We start from the raw sequence: 19,916 nt of genomic DNA, 5'->3' as shown, positions 1-19,916 counted from the left end.
AAGCATAGTTGGGGTAACAGACAAGATCTCATGATAGAATAGGTCTGCACCAGGGATCTTTTTGAAGTCCTTAGCTCTTTGAACTGGTTATGGATGTGTTGAGTCATTGGATAAAAGACCAATCCCCCTGGTGCAGGCTTTTTGCTGATGACATGGTGCTGTGTTGCACCATAGAAGAGGAAGTGGAGAGGTTGTTAGATGAATGGTGAAGCACTTTGGTAGTTAGATGGTTGAAAATAAATAGGATGAAGACTAGAATATTTGAAGTTTAATGATGATGATGGGGCGGCACGGTGGCGCAGTGGGTAGCGCTGCTGCCTCGCAGTTGGGAGACCTGAGGATCCGGGTTCGCTTCCCGGGTCCTCCCTGCGTGGAGTTTGCATGTTCTCCCCGTGTCTGCGTGGGTTTCCTCCGGGCGCTCCGGTTTCCTCCCACAGTCCAAAGACATGCTGGTTAGGTGGATTGGCGATTCTAAATTGGCCCTAGTGTATGCATGGTGTGTGGGTGTGTTTGTGTGTGTCCTGTGGTGGGTTGGCACCCTGCCCGGGATTGTTTCCTGCCTTGTGCCCTGTGTTGGCTGGGATTGGCTCCAGCAGACCCCCGTGACCCTGTGTTCGGATTCAGCGGGTTGGAAAATGGATGGATGGATGGATGATGATGATGATGATCAAGATTCAGAAGGTTAGCCTGCAGGGAAAGCTACTTAAAAAAGTGGATATGATTAAATATCTAGGATTAATGGTAGCCTAAGAAGGAAAATTAAATCCAGAGATAACACAGAATGTGGTGTAGATGGAACAATTGGAAGAAGGTAACACAAATATTGTGTGATCAAAGAAATAAGATGAAGATTAAAGGTCAGTTTTTTAAGATGGTGGTAACACCAGGAATGATGTATGGAGCTGAGACATGGGCAGTAAAGGGAGCACAGAAAAAGAAGTTGGATGTGTCAGGAATAAGAATGTCTAGATAATAATAATAATTCATTACATTTATATAGCGCTTTTCTCAGTACTCAAAGCGCTATCCACACAGGGAGGAACTGGGAAGCAAACCCACAATCTGCCACAGTCTCCTTACTGCAAAGCAGCAGCACTACCACTGCGCCATCTGTGAGGCAAATAGATGTGTGGAGTTACAAAAAAAGAACAGAATATGAAATTAGACAATTATAGGAAAAGAAATATATCTAAGAAAGTACAGGAAAATAGACTGAAGTAGTATGGACATAGGAAGAGGACAGACAATTAACATGTGGGCAAAAAGTGAAGGGAATGGAAGTATAGGAGAAGAGAAAGCAAGGAAGGCCAAAGCATAGGTGGATGCGTAAAGTAAAAGAGGATCTAAAGGAAAAAGGTCTGACTGGGGAGGAGGTGTTGGACCGAGCTGTATGGAAAAGGCTGATCAAACACATTGACCCCACATAGAAGTGGGAAAAGATGAAGATAGAGAGGAAGAAGAGGAGGGCATGGGGGCACTTCACTGCTTTATAGATCAAGCAACCTAGGTGCAAATCATGTGCCCTGCTGTTGTCTGTGGGAGTTCGCATTACTAACCCTCTGTGGATTTTCTTCAAATAATCTTTTCTTCCAAACATCAAATATGCTGTTCTTTAGTTAGTTCCAAATTGGCCCCATGTGGGTGTGTTTTCATTGGTGGGTGCAGCAACAACCTGACACCCTGACCAAAGCCGCTTTGTTTCTTTCCTTCCACAAATTACTTTTGTGATAGGTTTCTGACCCAAATACCATACACCAACACCGCCAACTTGAATTAGATTAAGGGAGTGTTGAAAATGTCATGTTTTTACATGGTACATTGGTGAATCCTACTATACACTACAAGGACCTAGGTTTCATTCCTGGTTCACTCCCCATCTGTGTGGATTTTGTGTGCTCTCTTTGTGCTTATTTATTTATTTTTCTCAAGCTACCCAAGATTCTTCACATACACCAAAGACTTACAAAGTTAAACAGGTGTCCACAAATGAGCATGCATGGTATGAATGCTGGCAAGTGCATCTATGAACGGACTAGTGATGGACTGGCCTTTAATTTACCTGTACATTAGTTTCCTGTCTTTTGCGCAATGCTATAGTGAGACTTTGATTCAGGGTTACACTGTAAAGAAAACTGTTGGGTCAGAAAATATTTTCTTCATTTAATAATTATAGCAATCTACCAGATGTTATCTTGAGTGGCAAAAAAGCAGCAGTCTCTAACACATGGTACAACGCTTGACCTCTGTTCAGGTCCCAGTTGTGTAGTCTACTGTAGTGTGGAGCACAAAGAAATGCCTCATACCACCAGGGATCTTTCCAAGGCCGCTCAATGGCAGGATGTTCTTTTTGTGTCTAACTGTGTTAGCTTATTCTCCACAACCCAAAGTTAAATGTTGTAGGCTGACTGCACATTATTGACTAGATAGTCTAAACTGGCCCAATCGTATGATTGAAACATACTTTGCACACAACTTTCAGGCCGTACATTGCATATACCTTCTTGGGGTCTGTTGCAACTGGAAACGTCTCTAACTCAAGATAACCCTTCTCTAAGCTTTAGAAAACGGATGGATGAATGAAAACCTCACACTTCATTTGACCAGATTTTGGAAAATGTGACTGTGTGAACTTGCTGTTATGTTGACTGGTCAACTCTATATGTGCTCCATGTGTGTGCAAACAGGTCATGGCTTCCTGTCATGTGTCTGATAGGACTGTGCTAGGTTAACACTCTGTATGACCCATCACATTACATTTAAAAACACAGATTTGTTCAGAAATTTTAACTGGCTAAACATAACATGTTGCTGTCTAATTGGACTCTTCTATACTTACTGTTTTTATCTTTTCTTTATTTCTTTCTTCATCCTGTAAAGCACTTTGAGCTACATCATTTGTATGAAAATGTGCTATATAAATAAATGCTGCTGTTGTATTGTCTTAATTTAAGCTCCACATATCCATCAGTACAGTTTGTTTCCTATACTGTTAACATTCATGTAATGAGCTTGTATTTAATCTTAGTGTGTATTCTTGTTTGCTCTTTAAAGACCCTTGTGAAACTCCATTTTATGATATTCTGTATTTATGCACAGGCATGCACACACGCACGCACACACCCCCCATAATATGTTTACAGGATGGCTGCATACAAAGTTGAATTTTGATATTTGAGACAATGACTATTAAATGTATGACATCTCCAAAACCATCTATTTAAATAGACTGCTCTCCCAATTAGCAGATTTTGGTGCACCAGTGCAGGAAAAAAAGATGCTGATTACCCTCAATATGATAAAGGCAGCAAACATACTGTACATAAAAATTGGCATAATCCAGCAGAACACACATTGTCGTGCGAATACCCCTTCAAACCACAGGTGGCTCAATAAAGAAGGTCTTCTATAGTAGAGAAAGTCAAATGGTGGACAAAAAGACTAATTTTCTCTTTCTGCTCTCTAAACCTGCTATTTACGATAGACTAGCACTGAAATTCCAGATGAATGAAGTGTAAGCGTACAACTGCTGTTAAAGTTATATTTTTGGTTGTGCAAAGCATCTCTCTTTTTGTGTACCAGACATTTGCTGCGCTTTGGAGAACCCCTTGCATTGAAAAGCAGAGGTCAACACTGTACAAGTCTGCAGGGTCCTCTCACTGACCCTTGCCATCAATGGTACTTCATGTTTTGCAGAGCTGGTGGGCGGTCCTTCTTTTTTTCCTCCCCTCTCTTTTTCTCTCTCCTTCATCTGCCATTTACCATTCACCTCACATGTCTTTTCCTTTCTTTAAATTCAGACCCCAAACACTACTCTGCCTGATTCTAACCCTCATCTCCCTCCTGCCCATTGAATAGGCATGCATGGTGCCAATGAATAAAACAACTAGTTTTTTTGTATTATGAGCTTGGGAGAAAAATCCTACACAAGACTGAGAACAATTGAAAATCCTGCCCTGCAATCTTTTAAAATGCTTTCTTTTATTTAGTATTCTCTTCTTTATTTAACAAAGAAATGTGTACTACAGGTCTTTTTCCAATGTTAGCCCCAATGAAACAATACTTTTATTAAATTGTTTACCTTTTTCTATTTAAGAACACCTCTGCCATTGAAGATCAGTCTTTATTAAACAATTAAAATCTCCCTGCTCTGGGCAGCTGGTGCAAACAAAACCTGTCAGACATGTACTCTTTGTTCTTCACAAGCTTGAATGTCTGGCTCATGTGCGGTCAAACCTGCTGTTGTGTCTACTATTTTTCTACCCAGTACAGGGAAGGATAAGTATTGCCATGGCTTATTAGTCAAATTCATCCCCTGCTACTATGGGTGACCTGACAGCTCTGGTCGAAGTGTATAAACAACTGGAAGGCGTTTGGAGAGCAGCTCTGGTTAATGCACAACTGGTATTCATTATCTAAGCTTGTTTTTTCTTCTCCTGAGCAAGCTGATCTTAAGATGTAGCTGGGAGGTGCTGAACTCCTCTTGTGATTTCCAGTGTCTTTGAAGGGACACGTCAGGTTAAGGTATGACCAACAGGCATTTCCAGCACAGCTGCAGAGTGGCTTTCCTGTGCAGAAGCAAAGCTTTGAAGTGTTTTTCTGTTAAAATTGATGGATGGACAATTACAAAAACCTCTTCATGGGCCCTAGGCTTAGTGTTGTAATGTGAAGACTGGAAAGACCACCAGTAGCTGCCTGGACCCAAACAAAAGCATGTTTATCATGTTGAAAGAAAGATGCTATGTTTAAAAAGTCACTATACTAACAAGTTTTATTTAAGAGTGATGCAGATTGACATTTAATGATGTTGACATCTAAAGAGACTTAAATCACAAGTGAATAGTACCATTGCTTTTATATTGCTGTAGTGGAGGGGTTGGGGGATGTTTGATTGTCCAGTGCTACAGACCTAACCTGCATTAATAGTCTGCACTGGATGAGGTAGGTATACAAAGGCTCCCCAAAAAGTCACTTGCGTTGACCTGCCAGCCATCTTTAGTGGACATCACTATTAAAATATCAGCATTAAGTGTCCTTCATTTACAAGTTGGACCAGCTTTAATAAGAATTACATGGCAATGTTTAATGCTCCGTCTTATAATGAAAATTGATATATCTGTCTTTTCTATTTGTTGTTGCTATTTTGATCCAACTAAGTAAGTTAATAACAATAATAAATGAAATAGCAGACTCTTTTTAAAGCTACAAGTGAGCAAGTTCTTATTACCTTCCTAATAATCCCAGACATTGTATGTTCTCCCTGTGTTTCTGTAGGTTTTTCTACAGGCACCCCAGTTTTCTACACACATACCAGAATTGAGTGGGTTAGGTTAACTGGTAATTCTAAATGGAGACTGGTGCAGGCTTGGTTTGTGTCTTTTACACTTACTGTGAAAGGTCATCATTAAGTACTAGCCACAGTACCTCTCAAAGACACATAATAGTACAATTAAAAAATACTTGCTATCTCTTGCCTTACATGTACCTTCCGTGCCTTTCTGCTGTATTTGCATGTGTGAACGTTTGTTAACCGGTGCTCCATCTCTCGAGTCCATTTCCCATATTTCAAGCTTCTCAGACTGTCAATATTTTCAAGGCACCTTTTTCACTTCCTGTCTGATTTTATACTCTCTTCAACTGTGACTCAGCATGCTTCATATACTTTTACTCCTCCTCATGAGTCTCACACTTCCTCTTTCATTGTGTCAAACACACACTGACCAATCACACCAAAATCAAGCTGACCAATCAGATTGCTCAGAGGAAGTGGACAAACAGACCTTATTGTTTTATTATAATAGTAGATTATTCAGGGAACAAGCACACTCATAAATAATGAACATTAACAATAAACAAGAAGGCTCAGTGGAAAGACTGAAGGACATCATAAGGACTGTCTGCTACTAAGTCTTTATTGTTCTCTGTTCAATGTCAGGCCTTCATTGTATTCTATGAAAATAATCAACAGGGGCCTGTAACAAAGTGCATTGTAGAAAGTCCAGGGGGCAGGGCAGCCAGTTCATTTAGGCAATTTGATTTTTCCCCACAATGACCCACCACGTTTATTTTGCCTGTTAAGAATTGGCCATGCACTGGAATGTTTGTTATTTCACCTTAATCTTCTCATGCATTTCCAAATTCTTTCTAATACACACTTTCTGAAACCAAATGGTACAAATGTGAATAGTAGATTTCATTGTATATACAGTATGCTGGTTTTGTCTTTACAATATAAAAACAAAAAAAAAAAAAAAGAAAACGCACACACAATGTTTCAGCTGTGCACACAGACAAAACTTGGTGGCTCTGACTTTTTTTTCTTAGATTAACAATATATATAGGAAACGTTTTGTGACAGAGTCAACATTTTGACTAGAATTTTAATATAATTACACGTTTTAGGCATCCCTGAATAGACGTAGTAATTGACAGGGGGATATCGTAACTGTGTGTCAGGATGTGATTTTGTGACTCAATCCAAAAGAAACTGGCACAATAAGTAACAGTGTAAAATGTTATAAGATTGCTCCAGAAGGCTTTGCTCTATTGCCAAAAGGATCATGGGAGACTTTGAAGTCATATAGAAGAAAGTTATATGCTCTGATGAGTCCAAAAATTAAGCTTTTTGGCAATCAGACTAATTGCCATGTTTGGCATAAGCCAAACCCTGCACATTATCTAAAATGCATGAACCCCACCATGATGGTGGCAGCATCCACGCTATGGCGATGCTCTTATACATGAATGTGTGGGTTGAAGGGAAACTGAATGTAGCAAAATATGGGAAAACCTGAGGCAGTCTGAAAGAAACCTGCGTCTCAGGGAAAGACTGTTTTTCTAGCAAGACAACAAGCTTAAAGTCGAAGCTATAGAGGAATAGTTTAACAACAACGTCATTGTCCTACAGTGGCCAAGTCAATGTCAATCCAACTGAATTTCCAGGTGGACGTGAAAAAGCCTGCTCAATCACATTCCCCACGCAACCTGACCAAGCCTGAGTAGCTTTGCATAGACGAATGAAGAAAAGTGGTTGCGTGCTGATGTGCAAAGTTGAGATGTGGCCATACAGACTCAAGGCTATCACAGGTCCCTTGGTGGCCTCCAACATCATTCGTCTTCTTGCACAATCATGCAGTTTTTATGGATGGTATGCACTAGTCAGATTTATAGTTTTAATTTCCTAATGATTGATTTAACTGCACCCCAAGGAATATTCAGTGATTTGTGTATCTTCATGTTTCCATCTTGACTTGAGGTTTTCAATCAGTTTTTCTCAGAGTTGCTGGGAGCGATCTTTGGTCTTAATTGTGTAGTTTAAGCCATGGTATCGACTCTGACTGACCACAAGCTGGACTTTCCAGATAAGGTAAAATTACATGACAAGCAAATGAAACCCTTGACCACAGACAGATCAAGGACTCCATTATGGGTTAAACAGGTAGAGTTGGGCTTCCCAGCCAGTGCCTGCCTCAGGTTCAAAGCAGGAACAATGGAGGGAGACTGCCACTTAAGAGAGTATATGGCTTCAATACACTAGGTGGCAGTGGTGCTATGAACTCCCCTGGGAGTCCACGGGAACTTAAGTTCAGGAGGACACCCCTATTGGGTTTAGGGATGTTGCTAGTAGAAGACTTACTTATTAAAAGGCTATTCTGTCAGACCCAGAAGATCTTTCTGGGTGCAATGCTCTGGTGACACCTCAAAATATAACAAATTAAAACTGGAGTTCAGTAGACAAATGGATGGTTAAGTACAATATGCACACATTAAAAACAAAAAACAATGTATATGAATGATTAATTCCAAAGGCAAAACTAGTCTAACCAGCAACAGAGCAGAAAAGCAAAACCAAAAACCAAGATGAGCCCTGGCTTTCAGAGACTGCAGGACTCTCTTCATCCACTTGCACATTAAAGATAGAGTGGTGAGGCAAGAACAAAACTGAAGAATGTGTTACATACAGTATGATTAGAGCAAGTAAAAGTGAATGTACCTGGGGAGAGTGGGACGCACATGCTTTATGGCTAGAATGTCAAAGTAAAGACGTCTGGCAGAGGTAGCAAGTAAGTGTATCTGATAGTTCCGGAAACATTTCTTCTTCTGCCAGATGGCAGAAATTGCTTAGCTGTATCAATCTCACCTTATGGTTTAACTTTATTTTTTTTCTTTCTGAAAATAAGAAGCACATCTATAATATCAACTGCTTGCTGATCTATCGACTAGAGCTTACTGGCACAACATTCAAGTCTGCTGTATGCAAAGATAATTCTGAATTTATTTTTTTTTTAATTCAAAATACACCGTAAATCACTGCTGTGAAATGTTAGAGAGAGGTAGAATAATTTAATACACCATGGCTAAACTTAACAGGATGACTTCTTACTGAACAGAGCTCTTTTGTAATATAATCATCACACTAATACAGCATATGAAAATGACAAGCTGAAGAAGTCCAGCCACTAAAAACTAAGAATGCCTAGGGGGATTTTTTTCATGTTGAAATGCTGATGGAATTAGAAGCAGGCAAGGTGCAGATCCTGAAAATAGCTGATCAGTCAACCAGAATATTCCCTTCATACCTTGGAGAGTCTGAAAGACAGAGTCCTCAGTTGGATATGAAAGAAGACAGATTTCAAAACTCCCATCCAGAGGGAGGAATTCTCTTAAGATCTTGTAGTTCCACAATTTTTACAGACTGACTGCAACCACAAACAAAGAGAATCTTTTACCACTGAAGGATGCTGCATTCATTAGGCAGAAATCTTTAATTAGGTGTTTTGTGAGGGCGGAAAAAAATGTAAAGGCCTTCTTCATTATTGTCAAGGGATTAAATGATTTATTCTAAGAGGTCAACATGAGAGAGAGTAGGTATTTTAATTATGAAAGCGCCTGACACATTGTCCTGCCACAACAAGTTGAAGACTGATAGACGAGTGCGTATCAAGAATAACTGACTGTGTCATGCCTGACTGGAGGTCTACCGAGAAGTGTCTGCAAAGGAAGATTTTCTGCACATCAAAACACCATATGCTGAAAACAAATAATAAAGGCATAATTATTTCTGTCTAGCACCTTTCACGGTGACATATGGCTACAGTACTGTCACACAATACTTAGACAGGGTGGGCCGGTAAATGTGAGCCAGTACTGGTGCTTAAAAGTGTGGAACTAGTGGATTCCAGTTCAGTTCATTACAATACCATGCACTGTAAATGTTGTTACTTTTTGTAATGAATATGAATATACAGTACACATGAGAAAAGTGTCCCAACAATAAGGGAAAAGGATATTCAAAGCCCTTATCTTCTAAACTTGCCTTATTCCACTCAACTTATTGTTTTATTAATGGATGAAACAGATTAGACAGAAATTATTGTATGTCATCTCACGTGTAACATTTAAGTTGGAATACGTTTCATACTGTAAAAGTGTGGAAGGAGTGGTTAACACAAAGGCTAGCCATCCTGACTTCCATTTTCTAAACCTGTTTAGACCAGGACAGTCTTTTCTGAATTTCGCAGGCTATAGTAACAAATGTGGAAAAGAATCCCCATGACTACCAGAACTTCTGCTCTACTTTCAGATATACTTTTCTCAGGTAACAATTGACATGAGGTTGCTTACTGTTAAACAGGCTGTATTATAGGCAGTGTGGCATAGTGGTTAAGGCTTCTGACTGCAAACCCTGAGTCTCTGGGTTCAAATCCGGCTACTGACACTGTGACACCATGAGAAAGTCACTTCACCTCTCAGTGCTCCAATCGGAAAAACAAAAGAAATGCAACCAAGTGCATGTCAAATGTTGTAAGTCAGCCAAATAAGAATACAATAATAATCATAGACAATAGAGCTGTTAACTGAATTTTAAAAATGTTTGTAAGATGGGCACAATTTGACCATAGTGATGCTGTGAATAAAATGTCGCTACTCAATTCCTGGGCTGTGGCATAGTTGTTAGCACTGCTGCATTCCATCTTCCTATCATTGATACTGCTTTTGTGAGTTTTTCCTCATGGTACATCCTGTCACCACATCACACAGATGTCAATGTTAAAATAATTGTGGACTTAAAATTGGTCTAGGGTGAATAAATGATTCAATGGACTCGCACCTTGTCTGGGTTGGCTCCTGCCATTTCCTGAAACTGATGGGATCACCTCTGGATCCTAAAAATTCTAAACTGGATTAAGGTATATCAAAGTTGGATGTTAAAGGAGTAACATCAGCTTAATATTTATCAACAGCTCAAAAACAACATTGATCTTCATTGATATTTGCAAATGCGGAGACTCGGACATAACTAATTCTATAAAAAATTTGTACTACCATGAAGGGTTTTCTAAAACTTCATCTGAGTCAGTGGGGGATGACGGCAAAGTCAAGTGCCAAATGCAGCTGTCAAGACAATAAGAGAGAAAAGATTTATAGTAGTGACAGATAACTAAGTGACACATTTTAAGAATTCTGCTTTATGTATTTAGGCAAGGAATCGTTCTCTGCTTGTTTCGGGTCATTTGCTGTGAACATCTAACATATCTGCTCAGCATGGCAGAACGGTTCATTATCAGGAAGAGCAACATGAAAGTAAGAACAACTGCTCACCAACACAACCAGAAAGTACAAAAGAAAGGAAAAAGAAAATGGGTCAGGATGTTGACCCATATAAAAAGGTCACTGATTCTGACTGAATGGGCTGGTAGATGCTGGACTGGTATCTTGATGGGATTACAAACAAACCCTTAAGACAAGGGAAGCAACAAGAAGCAACAAATGGCCTTTTCATATAAAACTTAAGACATCTGATCAGCAACGTTGTGGGGCAGCGTTTGGTACTTCTGCCTCAAAACTACAGTGTTTTGAGTTCAATTCTAAACACCACGACTGTAAACATTACAAAGTCACGTTTTATAGTATTATAATCGTCTAAAGATTTGATGTTGAGATTTTGATGAATGTCAACATTTCAGACCTCCCTGAGTCCGAAAATATCATTTTTGGAATTATGCCTGTATATGTGTGTATATGTAAACACGATAACTTGAGTATGCTTTCACTTAGGTCAACCAAATTTTGCATAGAAGTATAAGGTACAAAACGTAGATTTCTTTCAACTTTTGGGCTATTTACGTTAACCGTAAGTGGTACTTTACCTTTTATTCAGGCAGCTGCAGAGTCTGATTTTTTTTTTTTTGCTGAGCATTCAAGTTTCTTACCATATCAAAACCAAGAGCAGATTAGTATAACTGTACATAAACTGCCCTAATCCCAGTGAATGTTCATCTAGTTCAGGGCTGGTTACTGCCTCATACCTGAAATTGCTTGAATAGGCTCTGGTGCCCATCAACCTGTTTTGGGATAAGCAAGCTAGAATATAGATGTATAATCCTCTTCAATTTGACCAACACTGTGGGATGCACGTAAATTTAATTTATTCTTAGTAGTAGTAATGTCCTCTGTGATATCTGACCCATGACAGTCACTTTGATTTTCACATTAACTTTAACCTCCTTAAGGCCGAAAGAAATAACAGTGCCACTTGTTATTGATGTCTTTAACCTAAGCCTTATCTAGACTCATTTAATTCTCTCTTCTTAAATTACCTTTCTTCAAAGACTTTCACATGATGCTTCTTTCAGCGCCATGTGGGTCAGTTATGTTTAGCTGGTTACCACTGGCACAACCAGTTTTCTGAGCCCTGAGCCTTCCACACTGCTAAGGAAAACCTCCTCAGTATTAACCACAAACACATGGCTAGAACAGAAGCAGGTGACATGCGACTCTCTCCTCACCTTCTGAACCTTCTAGCACTGCAGGGACATTTTAGCAAGTCCCAATTGGTCTCATTTCAAGGTTTTCCAGGTTAGCTAATTTAAAATCTCTGAGTAACTTGTCTTTTGCATTTCATTTCCAAGTAACTGACCCCAAGACATCTCAGGCCTGACCCGTACAAAGGCAAGCTTTCACCCTCACATGGTCTGTACAATTAGGTGCCCTGACCTAACTGACTACGCACACATGCTGCATTTTCATTACTGACTGCTTTGTAGGCAACAGCTCAAATCGCAAATCATTTTACGGAAGTTTAACATGGTAAGAGAAGGAGGCCTCCTGCTGCTGAAGACACACCGTTAAAATGCAAAAAAAATGCAGTGCTATGAATCGGCTGGTATAAAAATAGTGAAAAATAAATGAATTCATTCTAAAATTAATAAAAAGTACAGCTGAAAGAAAAAAAAAAAACTTTTTAGAGTGTTTAAAATTGTACTGCATGAGCCAAACAAAAAGCACCAAACTTAAGACTGACAGGGACCCCAGAAACAAGATTCAGACTTCTCTTTTTATATTGTCAATAATCTGCCAGGTTATGATTTGTGAAGACTCTTCAAGGTTTGAGTGTATTGAATGATTTTGTTTTGCATTTGATCCCTCCTCTGAAAAGCTATATGAAAACCAAAATCTAGTCATTTTCAGTTTCAAGAATTGAAAAATGTGTCCTATTACACACTCACTGAGCAAATTCTTCATGGCATGGATTCCATGAGATGCTGGACACATTCCTTTGTGAGTCTAGTCTAAGTTGACATGATTGCATCACGCAGTTTCCGCAGACTTGTCATCTGTATATTCATGCAGTAAATCTTTCTCCCTTTCTACCACATCCTAAAGGTGATCTTTTGGATTCAGATCTGGTGACTGTGATGACCACTGATGAACACTGAAATCATTGTCATGTTAATGAAACACACAGAGACAGCCACACTATACATAGATATACATAGAAATATACACACTTTGAAGGGCTCCCAGGGAGTAATGAAGGAAACAAATGTCATTGGGGAGCTGTAGGGAGGTGGGAAAAATCTCTGAAAACCATCAGCCAGCAGCTTTGGAGTCAACAATGATGTCGACTCTTTAAATGTGAGGGCTCAGGGGTGCATGAACACCTGCAGCCAGCTTGCTTAAGGTCAGGGGACACAGCCTTAGGACATTTCCCAGACTATGTATCAAACACCTGAACAGAACTCAAACTCAAGTTTCTGGAATTGTACTGTTGTCTCTTCATTTGTTACATAAGCAAAACACAATTAGACTTTAAAAAACTAAAATAAACAACTAAACAGATGTTGGCACCCAGTATTCACCAAAAATATAATCATACTTCAGAAGTCAAGTTTCACACTAAATTAGAACTTCAAAAACAACATTTTAACACCATATATCTCTGTTCTGCGTTACACAAATTAAACCATCAGTTATATTTCCAGCTTATTCTGGTATAAACAGGATATGAAGCTGTTAATGATCTTGTGCTTCGTCAAAGGTGGTATACAAAATGAAGTTTGATTGAATAAAGCCATAAATATGAAAAGGTATCTGAAGCAGAAAAATTGGAATTGGGTGTACTATAGCCAAAAAGGACAGAGGACAAATATGGTGCAAAAGAAATGCATTAATGTGTATGCAAGCAGAGCTACAACCTCAAATCAGAAAAGGTTAAAATGCATAAATAAATAAAAAGCTCTGATTCGTAAATTTAATAAAGACTTTTGCAAACAGTATGAACCCAAGATATTTCATGTTTTATCTGTGTAACTTCATCTCATAAATATATATCCATTCCTGCATTTCAGGCCTACAACACATTTCAAAAAAAGTTGGGACGGTAAACATTTTGACACTGAGCATACCAAGTGATGAAGCATTTCAGTTGTTATTTTATCCCATTCTTCCGACAAACGCGTCTTAAGGTGTGCAACAATACGGAGTTATTGTTATCGCATTTTACTTTCCAAAATGCTCCACGCATTCTCTACAGGGGACAGGTCAGGGCTACATTCAGGCCAGTCCAGGACCTGCACCCTCTTCTTCCGCAGCCATGCCTTTGTAATGCATGCAAAATGTGGTTTGCATTGTCTTGTTGAAAAATGCACGGATGTCCCTGTAAAAAATGTCACCTTGAAGGCAGCATATGTTGGTCTAAAATCTCAATGTACTTTTCTGCATTAATGCTACCATCACAGAAGTATAAATGACCTTTGCGAAGGGCACTGACACAACCCCATACCATGACAGACCATGCATTTTGGACTTGTTGCTGATAACAGTCTGCACGGTCCTTTTTGTCTTTGGTCCAGAGCACACACCGTCCATTTCTTCCAAAAAAGATCTGGAATACTGATATATCCGACGACAGACAGACAGACAGACAGATAGACAGATAGATAGATAGATAGATAATCTCTTTCCACCGTGTGATGGTCCAACCCAGATCCCACTGAGCACAGAGAACTCGATGCCACTTCTGGACATTGTTAACATAAGGTTTCTTTTTTGCCCAGTAAAGCTTTAAGTGGCACTTGTGAATGTAATTTTGTACTGTAGTGCTTGACAAATGCTTGCCAAAGAAATCCAATGCGCATGTGGTTATATCAGCTATTGATGAATGTTGGTTCTTGATACAGTGCTGTCTGAGGGATCAGAGATCACAGTTGTTCAGCTTAGTCTTGCATTCTTGCCCTTTATGCACTGAAATTCCTCCAGATGCCTTGAATCATTTAATATTATGCATTGTAGAGGCTGAAATATGCAAATCTCTTCCAATCTTTCTTTGCGAAACTTTGTTTTTAAACATTTCAGTAATTTTCTCATGCATTTGTTGACAAAGTGGAGATCCTCTGCCCATCTTTGCTCCTTAAAGATTCAGCCTTCTATGGATACTGCATTTGTACAAGATCATGATTACTTACAATTACCTGTTAACATCACCTGTTTGATAATCACATCATTATTTAATCACTGTGCCTCATTACTGGCCCTAACTTGTCCCCATCTAACTTCCAACTTTTTTGGAATGTGTAGCAGGCCTGAAATGCAGGAATCGATGTATATTAACAAATGAAATGAAGTTGACCAGAAACAACATGAAATCTCTTGGGTTCACACGGTCTGCAATGAATTTTTTTTTTTTAATTTGCATTTTCCATACCATCCTAACTTTTCAAGATTTGGGGTTGTAGATTCTGATCTGTAAACTCACAGATAAAGTAGATGCATTGGAGAGGAGACAGTCCACCTTGCATCATCTTTACCTCAGAGATAAGGATAATGGCCATGGTACAAACTGTATTCACATTACACAATGAAGCCGTGAAGTGTCAATGAATGAACAGTAAAGCAATTAATGATGTGGCTAGATTACTGAAAGATGACTTCAGTGTGTCTTTCTAGTCAAACTGCTCAACATACTGGGTTCTAAGCTTGCCCAAATATTGGAGAAAAAAAAAAACTAAGTTTAAAACACCATACAATAGTGTTAAAGGAACGTGCTACATAAAATAAAATGAATGTGAGTGTACATTTAGAACTGTTGATCTTATTATCCCAAACACATCTGTGGTGCCATTCACATCACACTTAAAATTGAGAAAAGGATAAGCTTGTGTTTGGTGGTACCTGTACCTAAGGAATCCATTCCTGGACAGGTTTATCCATTCCCGGGAATTCAGGAATCCCGCATTTCATTCCCGGGAATCCTGGGCATCTCACATGTGAACGGTTTTAGAACGACCGACACTTATTTTTAATAAAACTACTGCAACATGTTGACACAAATAAAAGACTAACCTTATCTACAAGCAGTTCATTCTGTCATAGAAGTACATGTATCTTTAGTTGCAGTAATAGCATATAAAGCACAACGTCCTCACAGGTGGCGCAGTGATAGCGCTGCTGCTTTGCAGTAAGGAGACTGTGGAAGATTGTGGGTTTGCTTCCCGGTTCCTCCCTGTGTGGATAGCGCTTTGAATACTGAGAAAAGCACTATATAAATGTAATGAATTATTATTAATGTGTCCAGCGTGCGGTCGTCCATTCGAGACCGCACCTTCATACGGAAGTACGCCAGCTACTGAGAAAGCATGCTCTGTCTCCACTGAAGTAGGCGGCACAATCATCAGATAAAGATGCACTTGTTCTAAACAACACCCGCGCTTGCCGTTGTGCTGAAACACCGCCATTTCAGCTTTTACTGATGCATCCAGTTTCTTGTCATCATTCTGTGATGGCAAGTTTCTTGGCACAGATAATGCGGATGCAACAGACTGACGCATTGCAATTTCAAGTTGCTGTTCAAAGCTGTTGTCTGATGAAGTGCAAGCTGCAGCAATGGCGCCACCTTAATTATTTTCAACTATAACTCTGTTATTTCTTGATCGATTTTCACACTTTTACAGGCTATATATGCGAGCTTGGCTGTTCCCGTTTTCCCGGGAATAACAGCAGTTTCATTCCCGAGAATGCGGGAATGAAAAATGTCCAGGAATTCCGGGCTCTCTACCTGTACCCTCATTCATTAACTGACTCTTCTGTATGGATTCTGGTTTACTGTACTATTCAATCAGATTATTCAAAGTTATCCTCTTGTAATATACCACATACAGAAGAGGATTTTGTTTTAGCTGCAATACAAAAATGAATAAACTACAAAGTAATTACACATTTTATCATACTCTCCACTGTATTCTGCTTTGTGAAAGAGGTTGTTGTGATGTGGTGTCTGAAAAGTGCCATGTAAAATAAAACTTCAGTGGCTTTCTACATATGTCAGGATTACTTATATTTAAAACTCCCAAGACCTTTAGTTCATACTGCTTCTTTTCCAGAACTAAGCAGTTGAACCTAAGATTTCAAACTGTACTTCATACACCTCATCAGCTTAGCCATCTAAATATACTGAAAATCACATTTAAGTGCAACACTCGCTCTCCTTCAGGTATTCATAAGACAGCCTACTGGCGCCCAACTTTGATAACCATGTCCGTGCCAGGTCAGCCTGCACAAACTCCCATTATGAAGAACATACAACAAAGTCAGTCATTGGTGGTTCTGCTGACTTGACGTTTTGGGCTGGTGTTTCTATATAAATAACTGCAAACTAAAATCATTACATAGAAAAATAAAAACTTAAAGACACTATCACCAGTGCCCACCACTGGCTGGAGACTCTACTTTGGCCCTTCATGTCAACATGAGGAAGTTATTCCTCTTAAATGACTCATTCACTTGCACTCTGACTCACTGACTCGGATTTGCAATTTTAAGTCAGCCATTATGATGTGATAATCTGAAAGTCTCACTGACAGACTGAATAATTGAAAAATATTTGCTAAAATCCTTCACTAGAGTGCAGAGTGAAAAATTAACTAGTAAGCATCTGTCCAAACACCACGCTCCAACTGTCCCACGCTACTTGGTGTTTGATGGACCAAAGAAACTAAAACCATCCCACTCATGCTTTGAAATGGGATTCTGATTACTCCCAGCATACCTTGTGCTCAACACACCATGAACCACTCCTCAAGGAGGCCTTGTATTTAAATCAGAGCTAGTCGTAAACAGCTGCAGTAATAATCAAGGACAGAGCCATCTGGTTGGGAAGAAGAGGCACCCTCACTCCCCCAATTTAGTAAGTACAAAGTTTCAGAACGCACAGTCATTTCCCATTCATCAACACAAACTTCCATTATAGAAGAGTTTTGAGAGAGAGACAGGAAAAATATAAGAAGCCGAAAAGTAATTTAAGCCGTGTTCATTTCAGATAAAAGCCTTCAAGAAGTTTAAGGGAACTGCTTAATGGATGTACAGAACAAACCCCACAGGGTTTATTGTTAATTAGTAGAAAAGGATCATGAAAAGTTAACGGGATGCAAACTGCTGTATATTAAGCGAAAAAACAGGAACTGAAGGAAATTGTACAAACCTGCACACAATTATCAGCTGGAAGAAATCTACATACTTAAAAGTCAAGCCAAAGATAAAATCCAAAGTTTAAAGTGCAGACCACTTGGAGGAGTTTAAACTTAGTAAATTAAACCAGCAACAAAAACAATGAAATTGGCACCCAAAAGCATACATCTTGTGATTATATACATTTACATACACTTATTATTCAATGTGTTTTACCCTCACTTGTTTACCTACTTCCCAAATATGAGCACAGCTGGTATAAGTGACATGTTTAGGGTTACATGACAATCAGTGACCAGGACTGAACAATCACCTTGTTAGGTTTAAAATACAAAACCCTGGATGCTGGGACACACTGCTGGGACTGATACTGAAGTGAAGCAGCCAAAGCACCCAGTGCTGTCATTTATGGCAACAGTTATGAGGTGGGGGGGCCTAAGGACACCTTAATGACTAAAGCTTTATATATTTCACCACTGAAATAAAGCATTTAACTGCAAGAAATGAAAACACATGTAACCAATATGAAAATTAATCATCTACAGGAGTGGGAGTATATTCAGTATTATTTTATATGATGTTACATATATAAATCAATGTATTGTAATTAACAGAAAATAAACCTTACACTTTTAGGGCCAAAGTCTCACACTACGATTATACTGGCTTCCAATCAGATCAGATCATCTATAAAGGTCAGTTAGGAAATTATGATGTTGTCAGCCCCAATTCTTTGCTTGTTGGGCTTCTGAAAGTCTGCCAGATGTCCAAAACTATTCTGCACTTGTGCTAACTTTTATACAAATACTCACAACATTACACAATTTTGAGCACTTTTTGCACTGGTTGCTAATTAATGGCAAATTACAATTAGATTAGTTCTTAATTGTCGCACACACTGTGAGAGCACAGTGACATCGTTGTATTAGAGTAGCGGAGGAATAGATGGCATTACTCATGTAACATTCAGCAGAATTATACACAAACCAGCAGATGGATATGATACAGGGCAGGGCAGGTAAATTCAGATTACCAAGAGTTCAGTGACCTTATGGCCAGGAGGAGGAAATTGTCCCTGAAGCGGGTGGAGTGTGAGGTGAGGCTCTGGTAGCGTTTACTGGAAGGCATAAGTAAAAACAGGGGATGAGCTGGGTGGCTGGTATCAGAGATAATGGATTCAGCCCTCCTCAGACACTGGGTGGAATAGAGGGTATGAAGCTGTGGGATTGCAGTCCCAATTGTTTTAGAAGCCTTAATCACACAGTCTTTTGGAGGAGATTGCAATCTTGGCAATTCAGATTACCAAACCACACCATAATGCATCTAGTCAGGATACTTTCAATACTGGAGTGGTAGAAGTTCACTAGGATTTTTGTTCCCAACCCAAAGCTCTTTAGCCTTCTCAAGAAAAAGAACATTTGCTGAGCCTTTTATCAGAAACAGTTCAAAGTTCTTATTTCTGTATATAAAATTATCACCATTATTGCCATGAAGTACTGACTTTCATAAGCCCACTGGTTTTCTCAAGTCAGAATCCTCTTACCCAATGTTTACCATTTCTGGGGTTGCGATCCACTTTTTCATGTGTCTTTGCAAGCCACGTGGATGGGGGTGATGCCCCACTTGGAGAATCACAGATGATTGATTGGTGAATTGAATACTTCAGAGCTGAGAGTGGAAACATATCACATGGCAATGACAATCACTAAGTCAACAGGCTGTGACCCTGCGTAAGACCCTCTAACCTGAATCTAAGGATTCTAAAAGTGCAGAGAGATGGAATATCATACATTTAATGTGCTCAGTGTGGCGATCTATTGCTGTTTGCCACTGCTGTCAGTAACGGAGGTAGCCCTAAATAAAAAGACAGCACAGAAGATGGTATGTGAGACTTTTAAAATATATCGTGTCATTATGATCGGGAATATGCAACGCTTGAATATAAAAGCACCGCGAATGCATCTGTATGTCGACATTTTGCTTCACCACTTCGAACCATTCATCAAACATCAAAGCGCGCACACCGATCTTGTAGGATCCACAAAGCGGCTTTCTGTCACATGTAGATAGTAACCAGAGACTCTGACGTCACATTCCAACTTTTAGCACTCTGCGCCCCCCGACTTTTTGCTGGTACTGCAACTCGCGCACGCATTGCGTTAATTTCTGAGGAC

At 39.4% G+C, this 19,916-nt stretch overlaps 1 protein-coding gene across 1 annotated transcript in view; it reads right to left on the bottom strand.

Moving 5' to 3' along the window:
• The window catches only part of ptk7b (protein tyrosine kinase 7b), a 226,005-nt gene that overhangs the window by 89,436 nt on the left and 116,653 nt on the right, over positions 1-19,916 (bottom strand). The gene's annotated exons all lie outside the window — the stretch shown is intronic.

Source organism: Erpetoichthys calabaricus, chromosome 15 (genome assembly GCF_900747795.2).
Source record: "Erpetoichthys calabaricus chromosome 15, fErpCal1.3, whole genome shotgun sequence".
Taxonomy (NCBI): Eukaryota; Metazoa; Chordata; class Cladistia; order Polypteriformes; family Polypteridae; genus Erpetoichthys; species Erpetoichthys calabaricus.
Note: the sequence above shows the minus strand (reverse complement) of the source record. Positions and strands in the feature narration are given on the sequence as shown.